The sequence below is a fragment of the Leopardus geoffroyi genome, chromosome E2 (genome assembly GCF_018350155.1).
Source record: "Leopardus geoffroyi isolate Oge1 chromosome E2, O.geoffroyi_Oge1_pat1.0, whole genome shotgun sequence".
Taxonomy (NCBI): domain Eukaryota; kingdom Metazoa; phylum Chordata; class Mammalia; order Carnivora; family Felidae; genus Leopardus; species Leopardus geoffroyi.
The window spans coordinates 54,551,586-54,563,336 of record NC_059335.1 but is presented as its reverse complement, the minus strand read 5'-3'; the positions used below and the strand labels follow the sequence as shown (position 1 = coordinate 54,563,336).

At 46.7% G+C, this 11,751-nt stretch overlaps 1 long non-coding RNA gene across 1 annotated transcript; it reads left to right on the top strand.

Annotated features, from left to right (window-relative positions):
* The first annotated feature begins 321 nt into the window (after nucleotides 1-321).
* On the top strand, nucleotides 322-11,751 carry LOC123577677. Its single transcript, XR_006702012.1, has 2 exons — nucleotides 322-644; nucleotides 11,590-11,751. It is a non-coding gene; the product is annotated as an uncharacterized LOC123577677 (long non-coding RNA).

The following is an 11,751-nucleotide window of genomic DNA, read 5'->3' as shown; positions in this document are numbered from 1 at the left end:
CTCAGTCTGTGTACTTGTTATAGGGGATCAAGACAATGCCCTCGATAGTCTTCCAGGGCATGGAGGAAGAACTGATTTATTACTAATCAGCCCAGGGCAAACTTGGCTCCCGATTTCTGAAGTTTGGAGTTGGTTAGCATCCAAAACTTAGAGGTCATACACACACACACACACACACACACACATATATATATATCTGTATGTATACATATATACACATACATACATATATATATACATGCATGTATACATATATATGTATGTATGTGTATATATGTATGTGCGTGTATACATGTATATATGTGTGTGTGTATATGTATATGTATGTATGTATACATATATATATATATATACATATATATATATATATATATATAGCTGTGTTAATGTTAAGATTTTTCCCCTTTCTTTTGTCTGAACTCTGGAGGAAGAACAACCATGGAAATCAGAAGGGAGCATGGAATATTTCTTTCTGAGCGGCTGAAAACAAGCACCAAAGTCCACCAGAGTTATTTATAGAGACAAAAGTTTGGACAGAGCTCTTAAAAAAGTGGTCAGTGGAATATTACCTTCAAGATGAACATGTATGCAGCCGGAGAACATTCTCAAGCTTCTGGATGGCTCACGAAGGGAGAGTGTATCTGGTAAATCTTGGGAAAACAAACATAGGCTAACAAAGTTGGGGGAAATGAAAGGCTAGTTAGAAAGGCAGCTGACTAACTTGGATATGGATCTTTGCATGTCTTGAGATCCTGTCCTGAAGATTTCCATTCTGTTTGTATTACTAAGGGTTTTTTTGTTTTGATAAGAAATGAAGAACTTATAATTATCTTTTTGAAGCCTTCTTATTTCTTCATTTCTTATTCATTTACCCTAACACCCCTTGTGAACTCGCTCTTGTTGCCAAATGGGTCATTTGAGTTGGACACAGGGGTTAATACAAGTATATGAATATCTACTTAATGTACGTGAAGTTTCTCTTGTCAAGCCAATACCATCTCAAGTACCTGTAGTGGATACAATGTACAAGAAACCGTCTTGCTTTGCTTTGTTAATTTATTTTTTTTAATTAATATAATAGAGAATTTAGTGTAAAAGTGTACTGGACAGTGAAGCTATCTCGGTAGGTTGTTTAAACCAGGATTTCCCAAGCACCATTTATCCATCACCTGGGTAAATTGGTAAAATACAGATGCCTGAGATTCTAATTTAGTGGGGCATGGGCGAGACCCAGAGATCTTTATTTTGGAAACCTTCCTTCAGGTGACTTGACCGTCAGCTATCGTCCAGGCAGCTTGTCCACCCGAGGGCAGGTGCACACCAACACCAAGGGAAGACGAGCCAGGAGGGAAGACAATGTCCTGGGCTTCAATCTCGTGGAAGTACATCCATAAAATGTCAGGAATGTCCCAGATGGAAATCAGTAGCATGGGACAGGGAGCAGTGGCTGAAGGTGGAGCTCCATCTGGGAGGTGGTGAGGGGCCCTGTCCAGGTGCAGAGGACCAAGGGGCATGTGTAGACAGGACTCTGAGCTGCCAGAGTCTTGGGCTCACAGATGATGATGTGATGAAATGAGAAGCAGGAGTGGGATCAGTCCATCAGGGAGGGGCCCAGATGTACAAGGAACAGACAGAAGATATGGGTGAAGTTTCGTATCTCACACTCCAGAGGTAGAGAAGAAGTCTCTATTCCCTTTGAAAGTCTCCCAGAGACTGGGAATGAGAAATAGGATGTCCTGAGTGACCTTCACAGGGAAATGTTCAGGAGCTTTCAGGGAGGGAAAGAAACCAGATTCAGAGACATAGTATGCATGTGTGTGCAGATCAGTTGTTTAAGAAGGTTGGTGGGGTAAAGAAGGAAGAAATACTATGGCATTTTTAGGTAGCCGAAAGGTCATTTTAAGTTTGGGGAAACCTGAGCTGGTTTGTAGGCAGAGGAGAAGGAGGGGAAGGTATTGATGTGGAGGGGAAAAAAATCATGGAGAAACATGTTTTAAAGATGGCTTAAGTCAAGGTCCTAGCAGGAAACAATCCAATTCAAATGGCTTAAGATTCTTTAATAATCCTCCATTCTTAGAAGAAGTATGGTTTCAGTTGAGAATCAACAAGGGATGTCGAGGCATCCAAAGACTGGCAACAGCCGGAGCCATTACCACCCATGGGTTTGAAAGGGCAAGAGGAGAGAATGGGGTGTGGGGAGTCTGTGAAAGCTGAAAGGCTGTGGGGACAGACTGAGGAGCTGCGGCCACTGAGGAATGCAGCTACACCAGACCTGGCCTGGCAGAGAGGGCACTCGGGAAGGGGGACCTCTCTCTCTCTCTCTCTCTCTCTCTCTCTCTCTCCTCCTACCCTCCAATCACCTGCAGGTGCCTCCCATTGGTTGAACCCAACTAACAACTAGAAGGTAATTTGGTAGAGAGAATAGTGGCCTAATCCTTATAACCTGTGAATAGGTTTCCTTGCCTGATAAGAGAAACTTTGCAGATGTGATTAAGTTCAGCATCTTGAGATGGAGAGATTAAACCGGATTTTCTGGGTAGGCCCAGTGTTTTCACAGGAGAAAGAGGGAGGCAGGCTCTCATGCCTGTCTATAAGGAATTCCCAGCATCACTCCCACACAGTAGTCCCTGATTTCTCTTTGGGTTTCGTCTTTTTCCCCATTCTCAGCCCATATCCCTTCTGCCACTGATGGGCATGCAATCTAGGACCACCCAAGCTGCAGAGCTCTGTCTTTCTGGCCAACTGATTGGTTGAAGGGTGAGCATTTGACTCACGTTGGTCCAATCAGAGTGAAGCCCAGGACTTGCCCAGGAGTTACCTGGAAGAGAATGTCTTTCTTTTCTTGGATGTGAACCTGGAAGGGCATGAGGGCAAAGTCTGTCTGCATTGCAGCCAACACAGCAGAAGTACAAGATGGACAGAAGCTGGCGACATTGTTCGAGTCCCAGAATCCAGCTGCACCTCAGTCTGCCATAGCCCCGATCTTTTCTGTTTCATGTCAATGAATTTTCCTTTTTTGCCTAACTATTTGTAGTCATCTCTAATTGAAATACTGCCCTTCTGACACTAGGCCTATGCTTGGGACCAATCCTGCCCTTCGCTCGGCCTCTTTTGATCCCATTGTGCATTGGAACATTTGCTCCCCTGTGGCTTCAACACCCGTGTAATTTATCAAAGAGGACTATAGACAAGGTGACAGGTCATTGACGGCAGGTTTTCTGAGTGGAGAAAACTGTCCCCAAAATAGGATACTTTGTGCTCTTCTTGAAATGGTTTCAGCGACAAGTCACAAAGGGAGGTTTTGTCCCCTACATACATAGGTATGTAACATCACAACAAAGACCCAAGAGGCAATTTCCCTTTTTTGAGCTAAGTAAATATAGAACAAGCCATTGCCAGAAACCACTGTACTAGATAAAGGTACTCTCAGAATGATTTTCCTTCTAAGTGTACCAGCTGAACTAGCATTTTTTAGTCCTTTACCCTTTGCAAAGTATCATCTGCCTAAATCAACCCAGATTAAAACCACCCCAAGTTGTGGGTATTATAATCCACATTTTATGGATCTGGAAAGTGAAGTTTAAGAAATTAAAATAGGTCACTGAAGTTCTCTTGCTCATGAGGATCAAAGATGGAATCCCACGTCCTGGGATTCCACAATCCCATGTAGTTAATACCTCACTGAGCTGGCCGAGTGAGGGTTCATGGCAGTGTCAGGTGGATTTGGGCTTGGAGTCCATTCTATAGTCTTTGCTGCCAAGACAACTTGTGTGCCTTCCTCAGAGGATTGAATAAGGGTCATAGAAAAATCAGGATGTCCTTAATGGAAAGCAGGGTCAAGATTCAGAGATTACTAACCTGGTCTTCCTCCCCAATCTTTCACCAAGTCCTGCTGATTTTGCTTCTCGAACAGATCTATGTATTTCTTTCCATCTGCAATCCCTCAGCTTTGTTTGCCTGGACTACCTCTGTTTTCTTGTCACAGGTCTCTTGTTTCCACTCTTGTCAACTCCAGCCCATTCTCCAAAGCGCATGGGAGTGAAAGAAACAGAAGTCAAGTTATACCCCTTCTCTACTTAAGACCTTTCGAGATTCCATCTTCTCTTAGGATAAAGATAAAATACCTCATGAAGGGTTTTCCTGCATGGCCCAGCCCCCCTCTACCCCCCCCCCCACCATGTCTTCCCCCTCATCTCTGAGCTCTAGCCACACCGGCACTCTCCCAGCTGCCTTTGGTGCCATGATCCCTTTGGTCCAGGAGCCTGTTCCCGCTCCTGGGATGCTCTAACGACGTCAGTTCCCTGTCTCCCACGTACAATCTCTTCCACCTAGTTTATCCTGTTCACCCTTCTATCTCTGCCTTCTCTCTTCATCCAGGGGAGTCCGCAGGTATCTGTCCCAATAGCACCCTATTCATTTCTTTTCTTTGTAGCACTTACCCCAGTTTGTAATGATATGTTTTTGTGGCCATTAATCGCTCTCACCTCAGCTAGACTCTAAGTTCCCATGAGGACAGGAAATATGTTAATTGGTTGCTTCTAGTGGACGCTGGTTGCCTGCTTTCCCATTTTCTTTACCCCCTTCCCCTTCCTAAGAGCGCCCATGCTTTCATTTGTAGAATCAACTCTACCCTGTTGTGTAACAAATATAAGAGTTGAGCGGGGCTGACAGTGTAATCTCATTCTTGCTGCAATGATTTGGTACCTGGCAGAGAGTAATGCATCCCTGAGATAGTCCACACATGTCCTTACTTGGCCACGTTTGGTTTATCTTTTCCACAGGCAACTTTGGATCATTCTAGGACGATTGAGGGAATACCTTCTGATCAGTCTGCATCCATCTTGCTACCATGAAGATAATTTGCATGAGGACAAATAGAAGGCTGACAGTCAGAGGAAGGGAGAGCTCTGAGCATTGCAGAGAAACCAAGGCAGAGGGGACTCTTACCTTTTAATGGGGTTACACGAAAGATAACATTACGTGAAAGAGGGGACTCTTACCTTTTAATGAGGTTACATGAAAGAAACTCAAAGGTTTCTCCAGTTGGTTCATGCCGTTTCCAGGGTGGGAATGTTTCTTATAGGTGCTGGAACAAATCTTTCTCTTTGGCTGCCTCTTCCTCATGTGACCCTTGTCTACCTTTATTGATAGAGTCCTGGTAGGAGAGTCTCCACTCTTTTTTGCATCCATACCTTTGCATTGGCTTCATCATAGGTGGAGTATATTCCCTCAATCCTCAACCATCTGACTTGCATTGTTCAATGGTATATGTGTGGAAGTGACCTTAGGGGGACTCACACTTGCCCCCTGTATTCTTGATCCTCTACCATTGCCGTGGGAGGAATATGCCCTGGCTAGCCAGGTAGTACAAGGAAAAGGAGAACTACACGAAGCACAGGTGACTCAGTGGAGCCCAGCCTGGGGAAGCTAAGTTCTACCCGACTTGTAAATACATGAGTGAAAATAAATGGATGTTGTTTCAAGATAATAAATAATTGAGGGGTGTGGAGGTCCTTTGTTATATAGCAATAGATAACTGATACAATTTTCCATGAAAACACTGCCCCACTAGGTATAGCCATTCCTGCTGGTGCCCTGTGGACTGTGACCAACTGTGTATGTGACTATCTTTCCCCCATGCCCCTGACAAATTTGACCACATTTGGTTGTGTGGACTTCACAGTAGGATGGCTTATGCTCCACTTCTCAGTGTTTCTTTCTTTCTTTCTTTCTTTCTTTCTTTCTTTCTTTCTTCCTTTCTTTCTTTCTGAGAGAGAGAGAGAGTTAGAGCATGAGTGGGGGAGGGGCAGAGAGAGAGGGAGACACAGAATGCGAAGCAGGCTCCAGGCTCTGAGCTATCAGCACAGAGCCCGACACGGGGCTTTACCCACAGACCGTGAGATCGTGACCTCAGCCAAAGTTGGACGCCCAACTGACTGAGCCACCCAGGTACCCCCTCAGTCTCTTCTTAATGCAACTACTTCAACTTTCGGCTATCACCCCTTCTTCTATGAGGCTCCAAACCAACTCCAAGCTGGGTAGAGAGACAGTACTGCTGAGATCCCCTCCATCAGCTTGCTGCCGCCAGCCCCCAAACTCTAAATCTCATCATCTGCTTTCATAAAAAAGAAACTAAGTAAATAAAATAAATGAAAGAATTCTTGCATTGATAGGTCTGAAAACTCCAGCAAACACCTGCCTTTAGACATTAGTAGCCTATTTAATTTGGCAAACTGCCATTTCCTTTGTGCTAGTTTTGGTCTCCAAGAAGCAGACATTAGGATGGGATTAGACAAGTGGAAGATTTATTGAGGGATTGCCTGGAAAGGCATGATGGGGGGAGGAAACTGGAAGAGGCAGGACTAGCCTTCAGATTAAATCCATGCCTGACACCTGTGAAAGGAGAGTGGGAAGGAGAACAGTGCAGGAAGAGCCTCAGACCACAGCACAGGTATAAGAACATTTTGGCCAGGCTGATGAGGAGTCTTCAGGCTAAAGTCACCCCTTAGAGGAGTCCCATGCCCTGTGGGAACAGGCTGGCACTGTACTGTGCTGTTCTCAATCGTTGGGTGGAGTAGCCTGGGAGAAGTGTAAACCTCAGCAGGAATGTGATGCAACCAGACAGGTGGCAGCTGGGGCTGTCAGTCAACTGTGTTCCCACAATCGGGGAAATCTGAGTGATCCATTTTCATGGCGACCATACTCTGAATCCCAGATTGGCCCTCACTTGCTATGGCTTGTATAGAGAAATGTATGCAAATAAAGTATTGAGGAAATAGGGGATGGGGGAGGGGAAGAAATCAGACCTCCCCAAGGAGAGAATCTGGCCTCTTTAGAACATATTCTTATGGAGCAGACATATGGACTCGCTGTCTCAGAGACAGGCACCCAAGACAAGGCAGGACACTAACCAAGAGGCTTTGGGGCAGGTAGCAGGTCTTGTGATGGTTCACGAAAATGGTATTGAGAAGAACATGTGGTCAGGGGCCCCCTGGCTGAGCTAAGGGGTTGAAACTGCTGAGTAAAGGCTGGGCTATTGCCTTCTGCTCTTCTTATCTTCCTCTGAACTTGAGGGTGGATGGGAGGATTAACTCCTTGTGATTCAGGTGGCCAGAGGGTCCAAATGGCTCAGAAGCAGAACCAACCTAACAGGTAGAGAGAGGGCTGTTTATGAAAGTTTCCCAGATGCCAGGGCACGCAAGACAAAGTGCACTTGGCAGGACGCTGTGGGATCTCATTTATTGGATCCATTATCTGAATTAGGAACAATTTGAAATTATGACCACAAGAGAGAAACAAAAGATAAGAGTGTTTGCAATCATCCTCGCCCCTGTTTGTCTGTGTCGTGGGCATTGTGGGGCCTCTCCTACCTCTCCTCATATTTCAGATCATTTAATTAAATTTAACTACTTCTTCTGGACCCCAGAAAAGGAAGAAGGGAGCCAGCATTTATATGTGCTAGGCACTGAAGGAAGCATTTTGATACTAGAAGCCACACCCAGCAGTTTGTTTTATCATTCAGCCTTCACAGCAGCCTTACATAGAAGGTATTATTACCTACATTCTATGGGAGGGGATGTGCTGAAGCTTAGACAGATTAGAAAACTTAATTGTAGTCCCTTAGTTAGTTATATACCCATCTGTCCATCCATGCACCTGTGCATCTAGCCATCTGTCCATCCATCCATCCATCCATCCATCCATCCACCACTTGATCAGTAATATTTACTGACCATGTTTTATATATTCTCTGCTGAGCACTGGGGTATCATCAGGGAAGGACACAGTTGGTGTCTTGCCCCTGTGGAGCTCACAGTCTAGGGGATGGGTTCTCAGACCTCTCTGGGCCCCATTGAGTGGGATGTCTCAAAGATCTTTTTACCCACAGCCCCATTCCAGGTTCTTCTACACAGCTGAGATCTGAACTTGGCTGTCTGGAAGAATTAAGGGCTTTTCAGTGACACATGAGCTACCCTCAGCCTTCAAAGGGAATGTGTTTTGGGTGAGCAGTGGTATCAGTGGCCTGAGGGGTTTTCCCAGGACGTGAGACTTTTAATGCTAAAACCCGGAAGTCCTGGGCAAACTTGGATGGTTGGTCACCGTAGTTCAGTGACCTCAATGGGGCGGGGGGTGTAATTTTGCTCCTCCTCCCAGGGACATAAGGCAATGTCTGGAGACAGGTTTGGCTGACACAGTGGCGGTGGGGGATGTGTTCCTGGCATTTGTGGGTAGAGGTCAAGAATGCTGCTAAACATCCTGAAGTGCCCAGGGAATCCCCCTTCACAAAGAATCAGTGTAAAACGTCAGTAGTGCCATGGATGAAAAGTGCTGCCCTAGTTGGTGAGGGGTACAGCAGCATGGAAGGAATGAATACATAACCAGCAGATGGGTTGATCTGGACTAAGTTGGAAACTGACTGACCTTGTGGGCTACCAGGTGATTTAGGACTTCCTCCCCTCCCCCACCAAATTCACGATCCATGGTTCTGCTGGGTCATCGTTTCTCAGCCTTGCTCTGTTTTATTTATTTATTTATTTATTTATTTATTTATTTATTTATTTCTAATGTTTATTTTTTGAGAGAGAGACAAGTGTGCGAGAAGGCAGGAGAAGGGCAGAGAGAGAGGGAGACAGAATCTGAAGTGGGCTCCAGGATCTGAGCTGTCGGCACAGAGCCTGACATGGGACTGGAACTCACCAAGGGTAAGATCATGACCTGAGCCAAAGTGCAACGCCCAACCGACTGAGCCACCCAGGCGCCCCAAGCCTTGCTCAGTTGTAAGAATTACTTAGTTGTGAGTTAACAGTCAGGTTTCTAGGATCAGTCCAGTCCCGCTAAATCAGAATTGCCAGGAGACGAAGCTGGAAATCTGTATGTTTGTCAAGTTTGGGAAACGCTGTGCTGAGTCGCCAATGGGGTCGCTCAAAGCTGAGGTTGTTGAGGGGTCCGCTGTTGGTTTCTTTGGTGGTAGCCCCACCATACCATGGAACCTGATCAGGTCCTCATGCTCTCACCCATGAATTCCCCGAGCCATGGGAGACTAATGACATCATGACCTGAGCCAAAATCAAGAGCTGAACACTTACCCTGCTGAGCCACCCAGGCGCCCTTCACCAATCTTATATATATATATATATAAAATATATAAAATTCGTCTGGGAATTATGCCCTACTGGCATCGTTCTTATTAATGACACTGCACTGTCCTTCACATAGAACCATAAGTGTGCGTGTGTGTGTGTGTGTGTGTGTGTGTGTGTACAGTGGTAGAAGGAGGAGTAAGCCCTAGCATATGACAGTCCTGAACCAATAGTTGGTTAATTTGAAAAGTCAGTTAATGCAGCTCACTCTGGGCAAGACACGATGAGACATCCAGTGGAGGCAGAATTGTGTGGGTGCCCAGGGAAGTACCATGTTAGCCCCAAGGGCTTAATCACCAGAATGATGTACGGAAGGGATAAGGACATTGGTTAATGCGGGGAGGGGTAGGTGAAGGTGGGTTAAGAGTTCTCCCACATGGGAAGCAAATGCTGCCGATGCTCTGTCCATATCCCTTGGCCTGGCCGTTCTGGTACACACCAGTGGCACCCTACTGAAATACCCGTGCCTTTCCACCTGAGGGCCCGCCCTGTGCACGGACCAGCCCAGAAGTGCTGAAGAGTTACCAGTGCCGGGAGCAGCATTCAGCCGGTGGTGGGTGGGAGTCGCAGGGTAACTTCCCCGGCTTCTTCACCTCTCAGGTGGGAAAACTCACGTATATTCCGCACAGTCTCCCAGACTTTCCCAGTGGAACCAAGCCTCGTATTATCTATAGTGGCTGCCTGCTCAGTCACACGGTGTCTCTTTCCCTGACTCATGCCCCCACTTCCCCTGTAGATGCTCCCCCCAAAACTATTTGCACTCAAGTTCTTTTATTATTATTTGAGAGAGAGAGAGAGAGACAGAGAGAGAGCAAGTGCGAAGGGGGAGAGGGGCAGAGAGAGAGAGAGAATCTCAAGCAGGCTCCAGGCTCAGCACAGAGCCAATGTGGGGCTTGATCCCACAACCCTGGGATCATGACCTGAGCCGAAATCAAGAGTCGGATGCTCAACCGACCGAGCCACCCAGGCGGCCTGGCACTCAGGTTCTTAACCCAAGGTCTGCTTCCAGTAGAACCCAGTTGTCTTTATAACTAGAAAACCAAATGCAATCTATTTTATTTAAAAGATAACAGTGGTTTGGCCACCTTGAAACTCTGTCTCCTTCATCTCTGGCTCTTAAACTCCATTCCAGGGTCCTGATGTGGAGCCAGATGTAGACATGTGAGAGTGGGCAGTCACATAACGCCCAGCACCTGCTCAGGCAGAGGCTGTGGCCACATGGCCCTCTTTGGGCGGCCTCAGGCGCACACAGATTTGCCCAGAGGGACGTAGAAAGTCGTGGTGGTGTTGAGGAGTGTGGCAGAGGAGGGCGGCAGAAGCAGTGGGGCAGGCTGGGCTCCCTCTGACCTTGCCTCATCGACAGAAGGCACTCATTATTCTTGGCCTCGTGATTGTACAGGGAGGCTCTTTGTACCCCCAGTGAGTGTGGGTTAGTATGGTTGGGTGGGTATGGTTCCAGGCTCTAGAGTCAAACCAAGGTGGGCTTGAAACCTGGAGTTGGCATTCGGTATCTCTTTGACTTTGGATGACTTACTGAGTCCCTTGGCTCATGTGATTTTTGTGAAATTAAATGGCAAAAATGCACAAAGGACTGTATACATGCCATAAAATATAAGTGTAGCAATTATAATATTGGTGAATATGTGTGTCCACACATACAATACACATATGTGATAATGTGTGTATACGTATACATATATCTGTGTGTGTGTTTATCTCCAAAATATAATTCTGTAGTTTGCAGGTTCTCTTAGCACCTAGAAAGTGTGCCTGGCATATGCTCTGGGATATATAGCTGCAGAGAGATGAGATCCATAAAGGCAGGATAAGGATCTATTTTATTCAAAAATTGGTCTCAATATTGGAACTATTTTTTTAAGGTTTATTTTTATTTTTGAGAGAGAAAGAGGAGAGAGACACAGCATGAGTGGGGGAGGGGCAGAGAGGGAGGGAGACACAGAATCCGAAGCAGGATCCAGTCTCTGAGCCGTCAGCACAGACCCTGACACGGGGCTCAAACCCATGAACCACGAGATCATGACCTGAGCTGAAGTCAGACACTTAACCGACTGAGCCGCCCAGGTGCCCCGCAATATTGGAATTCTTAAATCTACACAGAGGTAGAAAAAACAATATAACGAACCCCCAAATCTCCATCAGCCAGCTCCTGTGGTTGCCTACGTGTCACCGGTCTCGCTTTACCACGTCCCCGAGCATTGCGCTCCTGGAGTACTTTGCCGCACGTTCCAGGCATCGAGTCACGTCCGCTGGCATCTCTGGTTTGCCCTGTATCGGATTTAGCCCTGTTCGTCCTCACCTGGGCCTGGGGACCCTGCGGGGAGCCCCACAAGTCGGCCGTCTGTCCGGGGCCACAGGCTCTGGATCGTCCCTCCCCACAGCCCCGAGGACCCACGTCCCCGCCCTCCACCTGTGTGCTCTCTCCTCCCAGGTGGAGCGGTGGTGCTGGTTTTGAGGCCGTATCTCATGTGTAGCCAGGTAGCTGCCACCTGCTTCTCTAGACTTTGCCGGAGTAATTCATGCTGAGCGTCTGTCTCCACTCGGGGAAGGCGCCGCGGCATCCACGTTTCACAATAAATATCTTTTTAAACGG